General features: G+C 39.9%; 1 long non-coding RNA gene across 3 annotated transcripts in view; it reads right to left on the bottom strand.

Annotated features, from left to right (window-relative positions):
- The window catches only part of LOC131132315 (uncharacterized), a 30902-nt gene that overhangs the window by 9426 nt on the left and 1488 nt on the right, over positions 1 to 19988 (bottom strand). Inside the window, exons 1-5 of one of the 3 annotated variants that reach the window (XR_009130352.1) lie at positions 19923 to 19980; positions 19749 to 19809; positions 16720 to 16783; positions 13529 to 13713; positions 110 to 195 (exon numbers count right to left, since the gene is read on the bottom strand). This is a non-coding gene — a long non-coding RNA (uncharacterized LOC131132315). Of the gene's footprint in view, positions 1 to 109; positions 196 to 13528; positions 13714 to 16719; positions 16784 to 19748; positions 19810 to 19922; positions 19981 to 19988 lie in introns of those variants that run through there. The other 2 variants (XR_009130353.1, XR_009130354.1) reach the window with 2 other exon arrangements.

The raw sequence follows: 19988 nt of genomic DNA, 5'->3' as shown, positions 1-19988 counted from the left end.
TTTCAGGGGTCCCTACTACATGGTCGTGCCATTCTCAGGGGGGGGAGAACGCAGTTGAACGAGCTGTATTTGTTTGTCTATGTGTGTGTGTATATGTGAGAGTAATTACCTTTATTGTTTTATGAGTTCTTATCTTGACACATCTGCGGGTTGCGCATCCAGGCACCTCCAGGACCTCGGAGTCGCTAGGGGTCTCTGATCAGGGACACAGGAACATTTCTTATTCAGCACATTCAAACACTTTCTATTGTCTAAGCAAATGGATATAAGGGTAATAACTAACACTATAATTCATTCTACCTACATTTTATTCTAACAGACTAAGACTAAGTGGGACACACACCGGTCGGACTATATAGAACTTGGTGCAAAATCCGATCTATTTATTCTCTCATTGGGGAGGCATGCCCAGAAAGAAATGTTTTGGCTCTTTAGTGGTGTTGATGGTTGTTAAGGTACACCGGAATGAGGACTATGCCCGCCAAAGATCGTCTTTGGGTGGTTAGCCATTGGTAAACATCCCATTCAGATGTAATCATGGTCATGGAGCCAACTTTATTTGTTAGCGTCACTGGGGGTCTCTGATCAGGGACACGGGAACATTTCTTCATCAGCACATTCAAACACTTTCTATTGTCTAAGCAAATGGATATCAGAGTGATAACTAACACTATAATTTATTCTATCTACATTTTATTCTAACAGACTAAGACTAAGTGGGACACACACCGGTCGGACTATATAGAACTTGGTGCAAAATCCGATCTCTCAATGGGGAGGCATGCCCAGAAATAAATGTTTTGGCTCTTTAGTGGTGTTGATGCTTGTTAAGATACACCGGAATGATCGTCTTTGGGTGGTTATCCATTGGTAAACATCACATTCAGATATAATCATGGTCATGGAGCCAACTTTATTTGTTAGCGGCTAATAGGATGTGGGGAAAAGGGTGGTGTCGTAGGTACATGACTTGCCTCACTCCGGGTTTGACACCACTAAAGATCCAAATCATTCCTGTCTGGACCGCCCTTTAGCTGTCCTAAGCGTCTTCGAAGACTCCTGGTATTAGACCACTGCCTTCGATGCCCGTCACAATAATGGACAGACAAATACGTTAGATTGCGCGGATTGTATCCAACACAACCGTCATCTTAAAAAAAAAATGGGGAAATTGAGGTTTAATCTTGTCAAACGCACAACATAGCAATCACGAGGGCTGATCTGGAGGAGATGGATTATAACCCGATAGTGTTGCCGCGTCTGGATATCATCATGTGGCTCATCTGAAAGATGACAGCTAAAAAAAAAATTAAAAAACAAAGGCAATGTACGAGGACGACAATACGAAGGATGTATAAAAGTTATTTCGGTGTATTACAACTCATGGCATTCTGTTCGGACGGATGCGAGCGAGAAACCGTTGACAAAAAATGCCAACTACGACGACAAGACTTGGGTTTGCGACAAAGCAGGCGTTTTGATTGAGTTTCGCTCCTCGATAAAAGGTGTCTTGCATTATTTATGGCCGCCTGTAGAGGCCATTCATTACTCACCCTTCAATAGCTGACGCAGATTGTTGGATAGTTATCTTGTTAGAGGAAAAAAAATGTATTCAATAGGCACCCCGCGCGATTTTAATGGGTGGTTAGGTAACGCCGAAGCTGCTACCAAAGCGGACGCTCTAATTAACATCAATACGGGCGTCTGATTGCACGGTGTTGACTCAGGAGGGCTGATTTTTACATACAGGTACAGCGCAAGGCATATTTCCATAATAAGACTGTGCCATGAATGTACTTATATTACACTGTGCTGTATATAACGTGGAGAATAAAGCACGTGACAATTGACGCCTCGACTTAATTAACCGCCGGGTGCGTGGTCCACAAAAAACATTGCCATTGACAGCTATAGGGCTATAGGGCTAATGTCCAAGGTTTGGACATTAATTGAATTAGAGCATTTGATCCTGACTTGGCTGCACGGGGGTCTAGTGGTTAGCGCGCAGACCTCACAGCTAGGAGACCTAGGACTCCAAAAACATGCGATTTAATAAATAAACATTTATTTAAATGTTTCAGTTTTACAAATCAACATCCTAAATGTGTATATAAAGTACATTTTGCAGTTAAAGTTCAATAATGATGTTGCTTTATTCAAATTAAGGCTACCTACACCTACCAAAAATGCTAATTGGTTTGTTCCATCTGGCAGGGGCCAACTTTAAGTGCAGCTAGAAAACACTAGCACTCAACACGTGTTTGATTCTAACTTGGCTGCACGGCGGTCTAGTGGTTAGCGCGCAGACCTGAATTCAATCCCACCCTGTGCGGAGTAGTTTCCTCCCACATTCCAAAAACAAGCTAGGTTAATTAGCGACTCCAAATTGTCCATAGGTATGAATGTGAGTGTGAATGGTTGTTTGTCTATATGTGCCCTGTGATTGGCTGGCCACCAGTCCAGGGTGTACCCTGCCTCTCGCCCGAAGACAGCTGGGATAGGCTCCAGCACCCTCCACGACCCTTGTGAGGAAAAGCAGTAGAAAAGTAATGAATGAATGAATTAGAGCATTTGATCCTTACTTGGCTGCACAGGGTTCTAGTGGTTAGCGCACAGACCTCACAGCTAGGAGACCTGAGTTCAATCCCATCTCTGTGTGGAGTACTCCGGTTTCCTCCCACATTCCAAAAACATGCTAGGTTAATTAGATATTCCAAATTGGGCATAGGTATAAATGTGAGTGTGAATGGTTGTTTGTCTATATGCCACCAGTCCAGGGTGTACCCCGCCTCTCGCTCAAAGATAGCTGGGATAGGCTCCAGCACCCCTAGCAACCCTCATGAGGATAAGCAGTAGAAAATGAATGAATAAATGATCCTAACTTTGTATTCCTACTGCATCCTCAGGAGAACACACTAAGTGATGACACCTATCTTCATTGAACAGCAGGCCTCTTTGAGACGTTTTTGGGCTGATTTTGACATTAAAACACGGCAAGGGCGCTCTAGAAAGCAGCGGTCCTCGAGAGGAAGAGGATGCCGCGGGATTTGCTCCCGGTAGATGCAAGCGCTTTGAAGATCAGGCAATCCCACGGTCACAGTCTGGCCAAGTTTTGATCACTTCCCAGGAAGGGCAGAGAAGAAGAAGAAGAAAAAAAAAAAAAAGTTCCAAGCTTTGCAAATTCTGTCTGAACCGAGTTTGTCAGCACTCAGCTGGTCTCCATCCATGACAAAGTACTTTAAATCAGAAGCGCTCGTGTTTACTGAGGTGTTTGTGCATTATATATCAGAACACATCAAGACAAATCCTAACCTGCATGCGCTAAAAAACCCACTTCTCCCTTCAGTGCACACACCTAGAAGCAAAAGATGGAGAGCATGTTTGTGAAATTGGGTTTGAGGCTGTCAAGTAAGTTATGGGTCAAGTCAAGAGATTTGACTTTGTCGAGGTAAATTTATATACATTTAAAAAAAGAGCGCTGAGTGATCTGCGTTTAGGGTTCATTACTCTGCAGATGCCGGGTGAGGCCGAGCCGGAGTTAATTCCTACCATTAACTGAGGCCTATCCATCTTCTCGACGCCTCCATTTAAATTTTCTTTTAAAGGATGTATGGTCTGTATGAGCCCGTGGCTTTGCGTGCAAATACGCTGAAGAAAAAAATCTTTCATTTTGATACTTTCATTAAAAAAAAAAAAAAAAAACGGGCTCACATTCCCGGCTAAGTTGATGAATTAGTATGAAGCATTAATGTCAGACATGTGCAAGTATATCTGTAACGCAAATAGGTGTGTTTTCATCTGCTTACCAATGGAAAAACATGTGATTTAAGAAATAAACATTTATTTAAATGTTTCAGTTTTACAAATTAACATCCTAAATGTGCATATAAAATACATTTTGCAGTTAAAGTTCAATAATGAGGTTGCTTTATTCAAATTAAGGCTACCTACACCTAGCAGTGGCCAACGTTAAGTGCAGCTCGCAAACGCTAGCGCTCAACACATGCTTGAAAACGTTGTCAAAACTCACCACTGTGCATTCATCAGCGTTTGGGAACAAGGATGAGGTGAATTCAACAAGAAAAAACAGCAGAAAAATGGAAACAGGAAAAAGTATTAATTTTATGAGAATAATATATATTATTATATACAATAATATATTAATATTAAGAGAAAAATACATTGAAATGTTTATTTTTAATTACTTTAAGTCATATTAAAAATGATTTTAAAAAATAAATATTTTTTTTTAAATTTCTGGCGAATTAGCTTGGAAAAAGCTGTAACATTATGAGAGTGAAGTCAAAATATTGTTGCAATAAAGTCATAACATTACTAGAATAGGAAAGTGGAAACTGTTGGAAAATGGAAAAAAAATACAACAGCAGAAATAGAAAAAAAACATTATTTTTGTTTATTGTTATTTTACCAGAATAAAGTCAAAAAGTTAAGAGAAAAGTCCTATTTTGTAATATTATGAGAAACAATAATGTAATTTTAGTAGCATATTGTTGAAATATTAAATAAATAAAAATACTAGTTATATTTAAAAAGTATTATTATGAGAAGCAAATGAAAAATAAAGTAATTAACAAAAAAAATAAGTAAAAACAGGCCAAGGATTTATGACAATAAAGTCAAAAATATTAATATGAAGTTATAATAATATGAGAAAAAAATAAAAAGATTATTATATAAATGAAATTATTTAGTCATGAATTATTAAAATGAAAAAAATTGTGAAAATATTGGATAATACAGGATGAAGTTGATATTAATCATAGTCTTTGTCACCTATATTATACCACAAAGCTGATATAACTTCTTAGCATGTTACTTTACAAAATATCCAAGTGGCAAATAATAATAATAATCATCATAATAATAAACATGTGCTTGTCAGTCCCTTAAAAGTTCATTCATTCATTCTTTCATTTTCTACCGCTTTTTCCACATGAGGATCACAGGGGGGTGCTGGAGCCTTTCCCAGCTGTCTTCAGGCGAGATGCGAGGTACACCCTGGATTGGTGGCCAGCCAGCCAATCACAGGGCACATATAGACAAACAACCATTCACACTCACATTCATACCTATGGACAATTTGGAGTCGCTAATTAACCTAGCATGTCGGAGAAAACCCACGCATGCACGGGGAGAACATGCAAACTCCACACAGAGATGACGGAGGTGGTGGAATCGAACCCTGGTCCTCCTAGCTGTGAGGTCTGCGCGCTAACCACTCGCGTGTGTAGCAAATTCTGTGTCGATTCAGCAAAACACCCTAAAGTAACCGCAAGGTGTGCATGTTTTGACTAACTATCACCCTTTTGTATGCAGCACTTCAGGAGTGGAAGCGTTTGGAGACAATTCCGTGTGGTGTCATGGAAACCGTTGTTGACTACTATTTTTCTCCCTAACAATAAAGAACACTTTCAATCTGCCTTCCTACAAAGTTCAGTGATCTAGTGCTACATGTAGCTCAAACTGTACGCCACCTGCATTGGATGTAACCTTCAGCAGCCTAAGTAATTTCCAATACATATTAATGAAGCGGACTGAATCGATGCCCTTGGAACTTTATGTGAGCCAACAGAATGCAGTGACAGCAGCACAGTGCGTGTTTGTGTGCTTTTGGTCGGGGGGGGGGAGAAAAAGGAGGGGAGGGGGAGCCATCATCTATCGAGTGAGTGCAGTGACTATGAAGCCTGGATGGACGAGCCATCATTGCTCCATTGCCTCATTATAGTTTGTGTAAGCAACTCTAAATGGACGATCAATGATGTAAAACGCACAGATGATGTTTGCAATCACTCTCGAGCGTGCATAAATGTGGAATTTGCCCGCAATATAACTCCTGCTTCATCGAGGAAAAAGGCCCGGCTTGTTCATCAAGGGCGGTGTGGAGCACTCACACGCGACGGGGGCCACTTGCAGTTTTGACCAATAAGCCACTCGGTGAATTCCAAAGTTAAACACACTCACAGTTTCAGACCTCGGCAGCAGGGGCGAAGCTTGTAGGTATTCCTGTGCACGATCACGCTGACACCCTGGGGCCATTTATTATGGACATCAGCGTCAAAGGTCGCTAAGAAGACAAAGTGATAGCCGCTGCTGATTCAGCAGACTAAAAAGGACGAAAAGGACGAAAAGATATATTTCAAACGGTGAAAATTAGAGCCAAGGCCAAACAGTACTTAGTGTGGACTAAAATACACTAAGTGTATTTTGCTGTGCTTATTTTTTTCATTCATTCATTTTCTACCGCTTTTCCTCACGAGGGTCGCGGAGGGTGCTGGAGCCTATCCCAGCTGTCTTCCGGCTGGTGGCCAGCCAATCACAGGGCACATACAACCTAGACAAACAACCATTCACACTCACATTCATACCTATGGACAATTTGGAGTCTCCAATTAACCTAGCATGTTTTTGGAATGTGGGAGGAAACCGGAGTACCCGGAGAGAAAACCCACGCATGCACGTGGAGAACATGCAAACTCCACACGAAGATGGCCGAGGGTGGAATTGAACCCTGGTCTCCTTGCTGTGAGGTCTGCGTGCTAGCCACTTGAACGCCGTGCAGCCCCTAATTTTATTATTAATTTTGTTTCATTCATTCATTCATTTCCGCTTATCCTCACGAGAGTCGCAGGAGCGCTGGAGCCTATCCCAGCTGTCTTCAAGCGAGAGGCGGGTTACACCCTGGACTGGTGGCCAGCCAATCACAGGGCACATATAGACAAACAACCATTCACACTCACATTCATACCTATGGACAATTTGGAGTCGCTAATTAACCTAGCATGTTTTTGGAATGTGGGAGGAAACCGGAGTACCCGGAGAAAACCCACGCATGCACGGGGAGAACATGCAAATTCCACACAGTGTGTGTGGGATTGAACTCGGGTCTCCTCGCTGTGAGGTCTGTGCGCTAACCACTCGACCGCCGTACAGCCAAGTATGAACATCCATCCATCCATTTTCTACCGCTTATCCTCACGAGGGTCGCGGAGGGTGTTGGAGCCTATCCCAGCTGTCTTCGGGTGAGAGAGTACACCCTGGACTGGTGGCCAGCCAGCCAATCACAGGGCACATATAGACAAACAACCATTCACACTCACATTCATACCTATGGACAATTTGGAGTCGCTAATTAACCTAGCATGTTTTTGGAATGTGGGAGGAAACCGGAGTACCCGGAGAAAACCCACGCATGCACAGGGAGAACATGTAAACTCCACACAGAGATGGCCGAGGGTGGAATTGAACCCGGGTCTCCTAGCTGTGAGGTCTGCGCCTAAATTACTTTTACACATTTTGTAAAAAAAAATTAAAAAAATTAAAAAGGGTGTTGTAAACCCAAACAAGGTTTGCCTTGGGTCCCCAAATGACTAAATACGCCCCCCTAACAACACGCGTCGCCCAAGAAGCACTTCATCCACGTGTTAGTGACTTATTTTGGGCTAAATATCCCACAGAAGCACAAGAAGCATTCAGGTAGCTTTAGATTTCGACTTTTAGCCTCTACTTGATTGGGTGGCTCGGGGAGAAAATGGAACGCTGTCCCGCCAGGTGCTTATCTCTGACCGGAGCTTATTACCACTGCCACCACACTGCTTTTTACTCGAACACCGACGGACGGGGACGGGGACGGGGGAGTGAGGATTTCCAATCAGCCTTTGAAGCGTGATGTTTAGAAAAGTTAGTGGAACTTTAGAGAAGTTCAAGCAAGAGAACAAAAAGGGACGTTTCTGGCACAGCAACCAAAGACCTTGTTGATTAATGTCCCAAGATGCGGAGACTGTTGATATATTTTTTTAAAAAGATTAAAGACACACCTTTTTAATCAGGCTTTTAACTAATATTTTTAAACTTTTCTTATGTTTTTATCTTTTTAGTCCTATTTTATGCTCTTAGTCTTCAGCTTTTAACTCCAGTGTTATGTTTTTATCTTTTTAGTCCCATTTTATGCTCTTAGTCTTCAGCTTTTAACTCCAGTGTTTTGTTTTTGTTTTTTTAGTCCTATTTTTTGCTCTTAGTCTTCAGCTTTTAACTCCAGTGTTATGTTTTTATCTTTTTAGTCCCATTTTTTGCTCTTAGTCTTCAGCTTTTAACTCCAGTGTTGTTTTTATCTTTTTAGTCCTATTTTTTGCTCTTAGTCTTGAGCTTTTAACTCCAGTGTTATGTTTTTATCTTTTTAGTCCTATTTTTTGCTCTTAGTCTTGAGCTTTTAACTCCAGTGTTATGTTTTTATCTTTTTAGTCCTATTTTTTGCACTTAGTCTTCAGCTTTTAACTCCGGTGTTTTGTTTTTATCTTTTTAGTCCTATTTTTTGCTCTCAGTCTTCAGCTTTTAACTACAGTGTTGTGTTTTTATCTTTTTAGTCCTATTTTTTGCTCTTAGTCTTCAGCTTTTAACTCCAGTGTTATGTTTTTATCTTTTTTGTCCTATTTTATGCTCTTAGTCTTCAGCTTTTAACTCCAGTGTTTTGTTTTTATCTTTTTAGTCCTATTTTTTGCTCTTAGTCTTCAGCTTTTAACTCCAGTGTTTTGTTTTTATCTTGTTAGTCCTATTTTATGCTCTTAGTTGTTTTAATTCTGTAAAGCACTTCGTGTTGCATGTCTTTGCAGGAAATAAAGTTGATTTGATTTGATTCGATTCAAGGAATGATGACTATAACGTGGACGTTCTTGTGTCCAAGCTGCAGATATAATCGAATGGAAAGTGCATGGCCATGGCTACCATCCAGTGGGAGAGGAGGAGCCTGGCTGAGATGGTAGCAAAAAAAAACAACAACAAACGAAAAGTTTGAAACCCACAAAAAAAAGCAAGCTTGTGTCCTGCCGAGGATTACAGATGGCTCTCAGAACTAAATGAAGCCGACTGCCAAGGAATTGGACTTGCAACACATCAGGTGATGCATGAGAGAATGGGGCGGCAATATGCTGAAAATGGCTTTCAAATGAGTTTTTAAAAAAAAATATATCTAAAAATAAATGGAGAACGCTCAACAGACAGCGTCCCCATATGCCAGCTGGATGGGGGCCAAGTGAGGAGTTGCCCTCTGCCTCCATTTCTCATCATCTCCGCCTCCTCTGTACCTTGGCATCGTTTATTTTCGCCCCCCCGTCTCATTCCCAGTGGCACCCTCACGCCAGTACACAAACATACACACAATACACATTTATTCATATCACTCTGAGGACCGAGGAACCAAACAGTAGAAGTAGTCACAATTTGAAGGTGCCTTTCATGCCCAATGGATATTTTTCTATAAGAATTATTAATTATTATCGCGAGAACCGACATAGGCAAACTAAGTCCCTTTGAACTTTTTTCTATTTTTTTTAAATAAACCCTTAACATCAACCCCCAACATCACTATATTGACACTTACTATGGTACCCATTATGTCATTGGATGCTCATATCACCTCGTACTTCGGTACAAGGTACATTATTAAAAAAAAAACTTAAACTGTATTATGGAAAGCAGGAAGTGAACAAATGTAACAGTTACTGATTGTAAAAGTACCAGATGGAGGGGTAGGATTTAATAAGCTTTGCTTCTTCCTACTCCTTTTGGACATGTGGAACTGTGAACTGATTATGTGATGCATTCAATTGTAATCTGATGCATGTTCAAATGAAATTAAGCCATTACCATTGCCATAACATTAACAAAAACAATCAATCATCGGTTTTATGCGATGTTTGGGGAGTCTCTGGAAATCTCTGTTTAAATTCCAGAATCAAGACCGCAATGCACTATTGCGGGCCCTCTGACACTTTAATAAAATAAAAAAAAATCCAAAATTACAGGACTTTTAACCAGATGGACCGATTAAATACACAAAATAACACTCAAAGCCATTGGTCTTCTAAAAGCAGGCTTCGCTATACATCTGAAAATAAAGCTGTTCCAACTATGAAGTGACATTATTTAAAAAATCTTAAACTGTATTATGGAAAGCAGGAAGTAAACAAGTGAAACTGTTACTGATTGTAAAAGTAAACTGTATTATGGAAAGCAGGAAGTGAACAAATATAACAGTTACTGATTGTAAAAGTAAACTGTATTACGGAAAGCAGGAAGTGAACAAATATAACAGTTACTGATTGTAAAAGTACCAGATGGAGGGGTAGGATTTAATAAGCTTTGCTTCTTCCTTCTCCTTTTGGACATGTGGAACTGTGAACTGATTATGGGATTTACTAAATTGTAATCTGATGCATGTTCAAATGAAATTAAACCATTATCATTACTATTATTATTATTATTAGAAATTGATGTGAAACAGTAAAGGGTAGGATTAAATAAGCTTTGCTTCTTTTGCCTTCTTTTTGGACATGTAACACGTTGAACTCAACCATTACCATGGGTAATTATCGTTTTGTACACATACTACCATACCCGTGTGATATACTACAAAAATCATGTCACTTTTTACCATTAGCATGCTAAAATATGATCAATGTATCAATGTAAAATCGTCTGATACTAATCGGTGGCTGATCTGTCTCCAGTGGAGCTTTTCGAAAAGCACTTTTAAAGTGTCAAAATTTCCGCCTCAAGGCTAGAAGGCCGACACACAATTGTGGTACCTCTGAGGTGCATTTTAAAATTGGTGAAAAATACCCTAATACAGTCAAATAACAACCGAATGCACTTTTCCCTCACAGTTTTAGCCGTTTCTGCACTTTCACATAACCGTCACTGATATGCCTGCATGAGCTGAGTGGACTTCAAAATGGAAAATGGAATGGTTTCTTTTTTGGTCTGTCTGAGATGATGATGATGATGATGATGATGCGCGCATTGGAGAATCCGAGCAGTTTATGAGGCACTTTATGCGGTGTCTTAATGTGCTCCACTTCAATGCAGCTCCTCGGGAAAATAGGCTATTAAAGTTGATCATGAAAGCATGTCTGCCATCAAAAATGTTCCCTTTTTTTTGTGCGTGTGGTATTTGCCTAAGAGGGATGTTCCCTTTCTCATTTAAATGACAACAATGATTCCCACAATGCAAATTGACAAAAACTGAACACGCGCTGAGCATCTCTACGCTGTGTATTATCTAGTACACTATGTCTGGCTTTGCAGGAGACAAATCAGGAATTACAAAATGGCGGGATAGCAGGACGGAAGACCTTGCTCTCACAGCCCAGATGTCCAGATACTAAACAGCTCAAATGTATTTAATCCCGAGCCTCCTTCTGGTAGATTAATTTAAACTCGCAGATGCCTTGGCAAATCCACAACACTCTAAAATCAATCGTCGGCTATAGAAGGAACGTGCGCTATTGTTCCAAATCCCTGCGGCACCATTTGGCACCACCGGTAGCGCTAAAAAAGATGCAAAGAGACGGCTGTGTCCAAAACGCTTGCAAAATAAAGTCGGTGTCGTTTATTGGAGAGTTGTCGCCGGGGCCTTCGTACAAAACGGCATAGCGAGAACATCACAAAGATGAGAGAGCGACACGCTGTTTGCCACTGGCCTTTTATTAAACATGACAGCTGGGGGGGCTCGGCATCGGGACAGCCCCCCTCCCGACAAAGACAAATGGGAAAAGGTCAGTCATTTGGCGCAGGATGACACACTGAGGGTGTATGAAAAGCAGTCATGAGCCGCTATCAATTCCGTGGATGCACATCTTGGCGAAGGGATGTGGCGTGGTCGCACGCTCGCAAAGTACCGGTAGTCAACACGATTATGGTAACGGTAATGGTTTAATTTCATTTGAACGTGCATCAGGTTACAATTGAATGCATCACATAATCAGTTCACAGTTCCACATGTCCAAAAGGAGTAGGAAGAAGCAAAGCTTATTAAATCCTACCCCTCCATCTGGTACTTTTACAATCAGTAACTGTTACATTTGTTCACTTCCTGCTTTCCATAATACAGTTTAAGGTTGTTTTTTTTTTTAAATAATTAGTTAATTATAGTAATCGTCTGGTCGTCTTGTATTTGTGGTATAGACATTTATACATGTAAACAAATCTACATCTCAGAGCTTTTCTTCCTGTCGCTCATACAGGTGACAGGAAGAAAACGTTACGGTTACCTTGTACCTCAGAATCAGTCCCCAGGGATCTTGGTCAATTTAGTCGAGACTTTCCACGATGGATGGCGAGTTCATTCATTCATTCATTCCCAACCGTCTTCAGGCGAGAGGCGGGGTACACCCTGGACTGGTCAGCAGCCAATCACAGGACACATATAGCCAAACAACCATTCACACTCACATTCATAGCTATGGACAATTTGGAGTCGCTAATTAACCTAGCATGTTTTTTTGGAATGTGGGAGAAAACCGGAGTACCCGGAGAAAACTCACGCATGCACGGGGAGAACATGCAAACTCCACACAGAAATGGTTGAGGGCGGAATTGAACCATGGTCTACTAGCTGTGAGGTCTGCGCGCTAACCATTCGATGGATGGCGAGTTCATTCATTCATTCATTTTCTACCGCTTTTTCCTCACGAGGGTCGCGGGGGCGCTGGAGCCTATCCCAGCTGTCTTCGGGCGAGAGGCGGGGTACACCCTGGACTGGTGGCCAGCCAATCACATGGCAAATATAGACAAACAACCATTCACACTCACATTCATAGCTATGGACAATTTGGAGTCGCTAATTAACCTAGCATGTTTTTTTGGAATGTGGGAGAAAACCGGAGTACCCGGAGAAAACCCACGCATCCACGGGGAGAACATGCAAACTACACACAGAGATGGCCGAGGGTGGAATTGAACCCGGGTCTCCTAGCTGTGAGGTCTGCGCGCTAACCATTCGATGAATGGCGAGTTAATATGTCTATATCAGGAACCAGCCATAAAACCCATTTCATCAGGATGAACATGCATCATGTTCTCATTTTCATTTATTTGGGGGTTTAGGGACCCCCCTCCCAAAAGATGAGAATTATCATATATAATTATTTTAAACAACTTTCTCTAACTTCTGGTAATGCCACGTCATTTGTTATTGTTTAGAACTCTATCCGACTGTTAACAGTCGAAAAAACGAGTGGCGCCACATCGTCCTCAGTCTACTCTGTATCTGGATCGAAAAAGATGCCAACTTTCAAAAACAAGTCGATTGTGAATGAGTGTTTCATTAAGCATGAAATCCCAAGGTGATGATCCATCTAACATGACCCGAGGCTTTGTCATAACATTGTCACGGCATCCCATCAACACGAGGGGGGGCACTAATAAAAGCCGACACGGTCTCAATTACTCGGTCCGCACATATATACATATCCAAACTATCACTGGCGACATGAATACTACATTAGAAGTGCATTTGGGTATGAATAAGCTGCGAGGCGCATTCATTACGCAAACCTGATTAAAGCACCGGACCCCTCGGGCGTCGGCGGGCCTAATGATCCTGCACTGCCTTTTGTTATTTATGTCAGTAGAGAGCCAGGCCACTCAGCAGCGGCACGAGGTGTCTTGTTGCTGCCCGATGAGGCCTCATTAATAACGGAGGAGAACCTCTCGATATTAGAATGAAGCTTACCTGTGCTGCAGATGAGTCCAGGCGCTATTTGGCGTTATGACGTCCACTTGTGCGTGACAAGATGATGTATGTTGCACAGCGTCCGCCGCTTAATTGCCATGTTTGCCGGCTCTCGCCCTCCCTGGAGATGTTCAATGTAGATATTTGCATAATGCCGGGGAAACAGATGAGTCCAGGTGCTGCGACTGGAATCGGAGAGGGAGAAAAGAGAAAAGAAAGACATCATTCTGATTTTTTAACAATGCCTCAGAGGTGCCGCAATAGTGTTGTTGTCCGAAATCTCGCCTTATGGTGGTAGAATTTAGACAGTTTTACAGGGCTTTGAGTAACTCTGACTGCAAAGTGAGTCTATTCGCTGGAGAAAATCACACTTACTGCTCTCACGTTCTTTGCTCACAGAGTAAAGTTAACCCCCCCACCCCACAGAAAACTTTGGTAAAATAGTCTCATTTGTTTGTGCTGTCATACTTTTTGAGTTATTAAAGAATCCGCCACCATGGATTGAAATAAAAACATTTGCGCTCTTTTGTGCCATTAACAACTGTTTGGTAATGCTTTAATTCCATTTGAACATGCATCAGATTACAATTGAATGCATCCCATAATCAGTTCACAGTTCCACATGTCCAAAAGGAGTAGGAAGAAGCAAAGCTTATTAAATCCTACCCCTCCATCTGGTACATTTACAATCAGTAACTGTTAAATTATATTAGGAAAGCAGGAAGTGAACAAATGTAAGTTTTTATTTTAATTTAAATATTTATTATTAATATTAATATATTATAGTATTACATATTATTACATAAAATATATTTATATTTTAATATTAATTTACTTATTAATTTGATTATTAATTTATTGTTATTATTAATTATATTTTCATTTATAATTATTTAAATTATTAATTTATTTGATATTTTTTATTTTTATTCTTTGTCACATACCGAAAATTAATATATTATATTATTATAGATATTTATATAGTCATATTAATTAAATTATTAATTTATAATATTTGCGGTCATACGGAACAGTCCATTGCATGAGAATATCAGCAAGTTGAAGTATTTGTGATTTTAGAGTTAGTATGTTCTCTGCAGGCGGCATTATGAATTATCCTTACCGACCTTTTTTGCAGTACATTTAGCGAGTGAAGATTGCTTATATTATTTATTAGTTATTAGCCCATATTGTGCTTTCATAATTTTTGATTTTCCCAAAATGAACCCAAAATAGTCTCATCTTTTTCCACCTTCTGCTGTTTTGTCCAAATAAAATGTATTTGCTGAAATTTATAGTTTTAACAATATTCACCGGCAATTACTCATCAGAGAGCTGAGCTTTGTTTTAAGATATGTAGCGAAGCCTGGTGAAGTTGGGGGTTTCATGACATCCTAAAAACCCAGAACTCGTCTCTCGGGACACATTTAACATCATTTAAAAAGTCTATTTTGCATCATGGGGACCTTTAAAGTCCAATAAAGCTGCAATGACTCTACCACCGAGATGTCCTCTGATAGCATGTTTATAAACTCCACCCAATCAATAGTACACAGAGTGCTACTACATGCACTTTCCCACTAGTTCAAACTTCCTGTGCTCCCTGCGCCCATCAGATAGATTCCGGATCATCCCTGCTGCTGACCAGGCAATAAATTATTCAGTTGAAAATAAGTCCAGCATTAAAAATGCAATGACTCGCCAAGCCAGGAGTAACTCACTGCAGCGCTTAACATGTAGGGAAAAAGGGGATTGATTTGTTGGTTTTTTTCTTTTAAGTGTGCATTTCTAATGTTGATTGTGTTTGTTTTGGGCGCGGGGCGGGGGGGGGCTGGGGGGGGGGCATGATACAGATGCAGAAGGTTTACAGTTAGTGCCTAAAAAGTTTCTGCGTACTTGTCGGTAATGCATGCATCAGCAGGGATCATTGCTGTATAAAGACAAAGTCGGCATGGTCGCTGACTCTTAATTCTGCTGACTCCAGACTAGTGGGGGGGGTGAGCAGCATCCTATTATCATGCAGCTTTAATGGCCTTGACCCTTGGACGCAACTCGGAGATGATTCCTCGGGGGGAAGGCAGGTCAAAGTTTGTATAATACGAGAGTAAAACCCCTCGGTGAAAGATGGCAAGGTTCCATTTTTTTTTTACACTGCCACCCTCACATTAACGGTTAACAGTACAAGCTCCGGCTACAGGACTTGTTCTTTAACCGCCATGGGGGGGGGGGGAAATCGATGGTGTTAGAGAGGCCGAGCACGTACAGGAGCCTCGGCTGCTAAATTAGAGAAGCGCACAAGTGCAACACACAAACAGGCGCGCTATAAAAGTAACTTTTCATCCTTCGTCAGCTCTTTTTCCACTCTGGCTTCAAATGGTTTAGCACCAGGGACTCTTGTCTGGGGAAAATGCAATTGAGGACCAAGCTGAAAGGACGCTACTCTGTTATTTACTGGAGAAAAAAAAAAAAGCCTTCTGCGGTTAAAGTATCTCTGAAAAGCGCCAACACACACCAAACACTTTATTGTATCTTATCGTGGGACAATACTATAATGTACTTTACAATAGTCAGTGTACATTTGTATAGCGGTATCGATTTACTATCCACTCATTTCAGTATGTGGAATCAAACTATGGAATGGACCTCAAACAATGCATATATATATATATATATATATATATATATATATATATATATATATATATATATATATATATATATATATATATATATCACTATATTGACACTTACTATGGTACCCATTATGTCATTGGATGGTCATATCACCTAGTACTTCGGTATGTGACAAAAAATAAAAATTTAATTTTTTTAAATAAAAATAAAAAATACAAAATAAATTAATAATTTAATTAATTATGAATTAAAATATTATACATTAATAATTTAATTCATATGAATATATAAATATATAATAATATTATAATAATATAATATATTAATAATAAATATTTAAATAAAATAAAAAATAAATTATATTAGGAAAGCAGGAAGTGAACAAATGTAACAACGACTGATTGTAAAAGTACCAGATGGAGGGGTGGGATTTAATAAGCTTTGCTTCTTCCTACTCCTTTTGGACATGTGGAACTGTGAACTGATTATGGGATGCATTCAATTGTAATCTGATGCATGTTCAAATGAAATTCAACCATTACCATTATCATACACACCTCCAAGATGATCAAGTGCCTCGCCAAGGAAGACGATGCAGTGGCCAAGTATGTCTCCTCACACCTGAGGGAAAGAAGGTAGAGGAACACAAGGTGTCAAGGAGCACATCCACCATGGAGGAGTGGAAGAGGATTCCAGCTCCAACCTGTACAGCTGTGTTCAATTCCACGTCCAAGAGGATTAGTGATGGGAAGACAGCCATTGTGCTCACACTTAAATATTCACACAATTTCGACATGTTGACTATCAGGCATACTCACTTGTTATGCAAGTTGTTTAGACAATAGCGTTTCCCTCAATTAACCGCTGCTCCCCAGCGCAGCCAGCACTCATGCATGTATTGCCCCTCGAGACATTGGATGTCAACTTTTGACATCCAATTACATCAGTTTTTTTTTTTTTGCTCACGAGGCGCAATGCCGCCACAGAGCTTGCACAATTGCGGCGACCCCACGTTTGGCAGGTGTTGAAACGACTTATTGGCGGCACAACACAAGGCGAGCCGAGGCCCAATTATCTTGGTCAAAACAATCAGCATGTGTGAAGAGGCATGGCGGTACACCTGCGACATCACTTGTTGTGTCAAAGCACGCAAGACACCCCCCCCCCTGCTTACACGTTTGCCATGTGTTTATCCTCATATATTCATTTCTGCCTGTTTGGTGTGTTGTTCTTTTAGGTTGCCATACAAGGATATTTACTCAATAGACGATGGTACTACAAGGAGATTGTTTACCTACAACAAACACTGTTGATATTCCGAGTCCAGAGATTTCGACATGCAAACCAGCAGTCGGCGTCAAATAAATTTGCCCCCTCAAGCATGTTGCAGCTTTTCTTCCTGTCACTCTCACACACACCAGACACCTGCTGGAGAAGCGTCTCAAAGGTTGTGAGCAAGTCAGCAAACTCGAATGATGCTAATTTAGGAAATTAGACATGCAAAAAATGTGTGAATATTTCTAAATTATTTTTTAAAACATTGAAATATATTTAAAATAAATTATAATAAAATTAGTGAGGTTAATTAATTAATAAAAATAATTAATAAAACAATAGTGAATGTTGGACAAGTGTCTCAAAGGTTGTGAGCAAGTCAGCAAACAACAAAATCGAATGATGCTAATGAAATTAGACATGCAAAAAATAATGTGTAAATATTTATGAATTATTTTTTAAAACATTGAAATACATTTTTTAAATTATAATAAAAGTAGTGAGGTTCATTAATTAATAAAAAAAATAATTAATAAAACAATAGTGAATGCTGGAGAAGCTTCTCAAAGTTAGCAAACAAAACCGGATGATGCAAATTTAGGAAATTATGTGTGCGTAAATATTTATTTTATATTTTATTATTTTATAATTTTATATTTATATATATTGATTTTTTTAACATTGAAATACATTTTAAAAACTATAATAAAATTAGTGAGGTTAATTAATTAATAAAGAATTAATTGATAAAATGATAATGCGCTTAATTGTGTTGTTTTAGAAAACAATATTTGGGAGAAATAAATAATGGCTTTTAAATTATTTAAATTACTTTAATAAATTCTTTGGGGGAAATTAAAATATAGAATAAAATGATCTAAAATTTTTATTTTTTAAAAAAACTTACGTAACTTTACATTAGCGTTAATTTGATTCACCTAATTAATTCATTAATTTTATCCATCAACAAATGTTAGAAAACTATATGTTGAAGTACATACAATTAATTTTGATTGATTTGAATATATTTTTTACATAATTTCCCAAGGGCTGCACAGCGGTCGAGTGGTTAGCGTGCAGACCTCACAGCTTGGAGACCCGAGTTCAATTCCACTCTCGGCCATCTCTGTGTGGAGTTTACATGTTCTCCCTGTGCATGCGTGGGTTTTCTCCGGGTACTCCGGTTTCCTCCCACATTCCAAAAACATGCTAGGTTAATTGGCGACTCCAAATTGTCCATAGGTATGAATGTGAGTGTGAATGGTTGTTTGTCTATATGTGCCCTGTGATTGGCTGGCCACCAGTCTAGGGTGTACCCCGCCTCTCGCCCGAAGACAGCTGGGATTGGCTCCAGCACCCTCCACGACCCTCGTGAGGAAAAGCGGTAGAAAATGAATGAATTAATTTAGAATAAAAATTTAGAATAATATAATAATAGCAGCATTAAACGCTACCAGCTATTGTTCATACTGCGTACAGGAGCAGCAGAATCATGCACTGTAAGATGGACACAAAAGCCCCAAACCCTTTACTACTACTACTACTACTACTTTTCTTGCACTGTATCCACTTCCTGCCTCACTGAGGGACGTATAATACAGACGTAATCCACACAGAAGGACAAACCCAGCTTGCGTAACTTTTGCACAAAGCCAAGCAAAGCAAAGCAAGCTACTAGAGAGGAGTAATCCTCAGCATGAAATATGCATCAAAATGTCATCTCATTTACTGGGCATGACTCTGCAGCTCAGCAGTAAACTTTTACTCCATGAGGGTAAAAGCATGGAGCTGCAGCGCCCCCTACTGACCACACAGTGCATCTAAATCATTGGTATTCTTGCTGTGTGTTGAAATGGATGACACAGCGTTGACCCAACAATCACACGATCTTGGCTAACTTGACATTTAAACCAGCGCAACCCTGCGGTGAATATTAAAAAAGTGTGTTAAAAATGATAATCATGCATAAAAAGTGCACATTCATGGCCGCGAGCACGTGCATTGCATTAGATTGTTTGTAATATTTTGCCGTTGCCTTCAAGAGACTTCAGACCTCAGCATTATAGTATTGATTGCACACCTCCCAGGTTGTGAGCCTTATCTACATTGCATAATAATTAACGCTGCAGTGCCCTTGGTGGCCCAAAAGTTGAGTTAACTATTCTTAAAAAAATATATTAATAACGCCACAGGAAAACAACCTGCTGTATCAGGATGTGCAATGCAACACTGTCCCCTGGAGGCATGCGGTATTCTTAGCATGATTGATGGTGCGTTTAAAGTTATTGTGTAGCTATGTAGATTTACTTACCCATTTACCGTTTTAGTAAACGGCTCGGAAATAAAAAAGACTTGTTGTTTGGACACGACCTCTGCAACCAAAAAAAACATGAAGGACAGTATGTTAGCAGCAGAAAAGTTATAAAAAATTCAACTATCACTTTAATGCGACATATTTTCTAATCGGTGTGCTAGTGTTGTTTACTTATCAATGGTACTTCCTCTGCCTGCAGAAAAAAACAAGCAACGTAAATGTGTCGTGGTTTTTAAA

This window comes from Doryrhamphus excisus, chromosome 7, assembly GCF_030265055.1.
Source record: "Doryrhamphus excisus isolate RoL2022-K1 chromosome 7, RoL_Dexc_1.0, whole genome shotgun sequence".
Taxonomy (NCBI): Eukaryota; Metazoa; Chordata; class Actinopteri; order Syngnathiformes; family Syngnathidae; genus Doryrhamphus; species Doryrhamphus excisus.
This window is presented reverse-complemented; position numbering and strand designations above follow the sequence as displayed.